Here is a 3834-nt window from a genome sequence, read left to right on the forward strand (position 1 = left end):
TGATCTGACAACAGCAATCAGAGAAAGTTGGAACAAGACTGATAAAGAGTAATGTTGGTCACTCTTTAAGTCAATGCCTTAGAGACTGCAAACTGTTATAAAAGCCAGAGGCCACAAAGTTCTTGTGGCGTGTTGGAGTGTTTTTTTGTTATTGTTTTTTTCAAAAAAATTTCTTCAAAATTGAGTGATTTCATATGCTCTGCTTAACCGCAAAATGTAACTGTTACTGACTACCACCATTTATTTTCTTGGTTTATTTTAGTGTTTCTTAAAGCCAGGAAGTTACCATTTGAAATAACTAGTTTTGTGTCATGTCCGATATCTGCTTTTTTTCTACAAAATTAAACAACGGAATGAACGTCCTATGAATCTTTTGATTCCATAATTTGGCTTGCCTACTGGAAAAGTAATTGAGCGCTCTCTTCATCCTTTTCTTCCTGTGACTGAAACCTCTGAAGTTGTCTTTATCAGTATCACAGTTGAAAAGTCTTAAAACTGCTTTGTCTAACTCAGCCTCGTTTTCACTTTCGCTTTCAAGCAAATTCCCCTCTGAGCTGTCCTGCCTCCTTCAAACGCAGCACTCCAACCGTTCGAAACCGGTTGGTGATAGTGGCTTTCCGTTTCATGCAACAAGTCAATTCCTTTTTCGATGGCCGGGTTGCTCATCTTTGGCTATGACGAGGGTAAGTGCACAACACACTAAATGGCTTACTGAATGATTGTGTGAGTGTGTTTGATTTAATATGGGGGGGGGGGTTAAGCCAACACTGCCATCGAGAGGCTTACTGACGCCAAAAAGCACATCATGAATTTGAAATTCCGACACATGCCTAACCGTTAAATTATGTTATATTCAACTTTCAACATGTTTTGGGAATGGTTGGTAAATAGTAAATTAGTCAATTGTAACTGCCTGAGGCCTCATCTGGCTTTGAAGGTAAACAATCAACTTCATCATTCGCAAAATTTGTAATTTAAAAGAATGTACATTTCATATTTGCATTCTAATTTATTATCTCTTCTGTGAGGTTATGTATTAGCCAACGTCTGTTAATTAGTTAGTTTCAGTTAATTAGCTTCACTCCATTTATTTCATTCTGTTATGGAACAATACCGACATAGCTCAAAAATTCATGGGCAGACTGTCATGAAACTTTCAGGAAACGTCAAAAACAGAATATCGATCCAGTGATTACATTTTGGGGTTGATCTGGATAACCATCTGGATTCAGGACTTTAAAAAAAGGATCTTGTAGTATTGGGATATAGGGTCTTCAAGTTAATAAGAAAGCATTCAAATACAGTAAGAAAATCATCCAACTGTATATAAAAAAGTGAAGAAATAAGAAATACTGAAAAAGATTATAAGAATTTCTGAAAAAAACGTGTTGTTTGATATCCGGGGTTTGTAGACTTGACATGCAAACCAGCAGGTGGCACCAAACAACTTCATCCCAATGGAACCTGATATTTAAGGCTTGTCTTATATAAAGTTAAAGTTAAAGTACCCATGATTGTCACACACACACTAGGTGTGGCGAAACTATTCTCTGCATTTGACCCATCACCCTTGATCACCCCCTGGGAGGTGAGGGGAGCAATGAGCAGCAGCGGTGGCCGCGCCCGGGAATCATTTTTAGTGATTTAACCCCCTACTCCAACCCTTGATGCTGAGTGCCAAGCAGGGAGGCAATTCAGTAATAATGAACGTAGTACAGTGGTAGTACTGAATTTACGAGTGCTCTACCTCACAAAATGAGGCTTCTCTTTACTATTTTTTTTAAATTTAAGTTGCAATCAAAAAATGCAGGTTACGAGTAGGGTAGCCAACTTCCTGGAAAAAAAATAAGGTACACTTTGTTGGCAGTGCCAGTATTCCAAATAAATGTGCTGCTTCATAGAAAAATGCAACCATTTGCGTAATCCGCTAACATAACTGATGGACGGATTTTGAAAAATAATTCAGAAAATGTCGGAAATAGGTCCCGGACAAGTGCTTTTTGTAGTTTTCATTATTATTCCTATATGAGCTTGTCAAAATACTTGTTGACATTCACTCTGTCACCATACAGTATAGACCAGGGATCCTCAAACTGTGGTACGGGTACCACAAGCGGTACGCCAAAGAATCACTTAATTAAATATTGTAATGTAACAGTTGTAATTCCCTGTATTCAAACACAGTGTTACTGTTCAAACTAATGTTACAATAAACTTGATAATAAAACCTCAGGCTTGTTTTTAATGAATACCTAGGCCTACCATGCTATTGTGTTTTAATTTTGGTCTTTATGGTGGTACTTGGAGAGCCAAGTGTTTTCTGAGGTGGTACTTGGTGAAAAAAGTTTGAGAACCACTGGTATAGACAAACATTCAGCCATGCATTTGAGGTTAAAATAAGTTTTATACCATCTTTGTTTTGGTTTGTTTCCTGGTATGTAAAATATTGCTAAAAATATCCAAAATATAGCAACTTTTTTTTACCTTAATTGCTATGGTTGTTTTGTCTGATGAAATCTTTAGTGTTGATGTGCATACTGAGGAGCGTTGGGTAGCAATTTTTTACGGGCAGCACATTTTCTTAAAACACCAGCCGAACTTATCGTCTTCACCCCTATCAGCGTAGGGATTGGATTGGCCTTTTGTTGTGAAACGATGCTATTTGACTGAAACTTAGATTATAATAAACGCATGTTTTGGAGCAAAATGAATAGGCTGTATGAAGAACAAATTGCTCAACAACTTAAGTTTAATGCACAATTTAAAATTTAAAATTAAGTTAATATACTGTAACTCTTAAAGAAAAAAATACTCTGCTTGACTTCTTGTTGGTTGTTGGTGTTGCCTGATGGACAACAAACTGGTCAAGGTTTTCACTTTTTTTGTTGTCTTTGATATTTTTTAATTGCCACTTCTAGCAGCAGCATGGCGTTTAACATCACACAATCCACCTTCAGGGGCAATAGAAAAACGTGGCGGAAAACCACACAGTGCGCTTGGTAGACATAATTGCTCACCTTTTCCAGCCACATATTTTCATTTTCCCAATCAAATGTGTATTTCTGCAGCCTTTTCGTTTTGTTTCTCGGAGGAGAATGCTTATTGAGGTTACTCGTATGCGTTGCATTGGTCTTGGCGTCATCCCTGCCAGCCTTGCTTTTGTGTTTGCGTCGGTTTTCCTCCGGTATTTTCGTCATGTGTGAGGGGGCTGTCAGCTCATTGGTCCCGGAGGCTGTGAGGCCTGCCGCTTTACCGTAAAATGCAATATAAAAACGTCTTGTCATGCAACAATTCCATTGACATTTTAAAGACTGTTTCAGATCTGGTGACTCAAGACAACACTTTGTTTTTCCAACCAGGGGTCAGAAGAAAGTGCGTGTGAAGGACAATGCTGAGAAGAAGCAGATGATAACCATTGAATTAAAGAAAGAAATCTTTGAAAAAGTTGTGCGTGAAACTCAACTTGGCGACACAGCGCAAGCATAGCACTTCACAACTTGCACAATACTGTACTGAAACAGTAACTGTAATAACGCCATCCAAGGGCATTAAAATAATTCCTAAATGGGGGACCTTTATCCATGAAAATATGGAGAAGCTGCTGTGGTGTGTTTGACGGAGAATCAACTCAAAGAAGATATGTAGAACTAAGTGAATTTTGATTATTTTACAGTAAATGTGGAATATTGATTTGAGATACGAGTATTTTGAGGTAAGAGCTCTATCACAGCACTAATTCAACTCATATGCCAAACTATCACTATATACTGTAATTATAATATTATACACTAAAGTAAAATACAGTAAATATAGAATTTAAAAAAAACAGGGCAA

Source organism: Entelurus aequoreus, linkage group LG12 (assembly GCF_033978785.1).
Source record: "Entelurus aequoreus isolate RoL-2023_Sb linkage group LG12, RoL_Eaeq_v1.1, whole genome shotgun sequence".
Lineage (NCBI taxonomy): Eukaryota > Metazoa > Chordata > Actinopteri > Syngnathiformes > Syngnathidae > Entelurus > Entelurus aequoreus.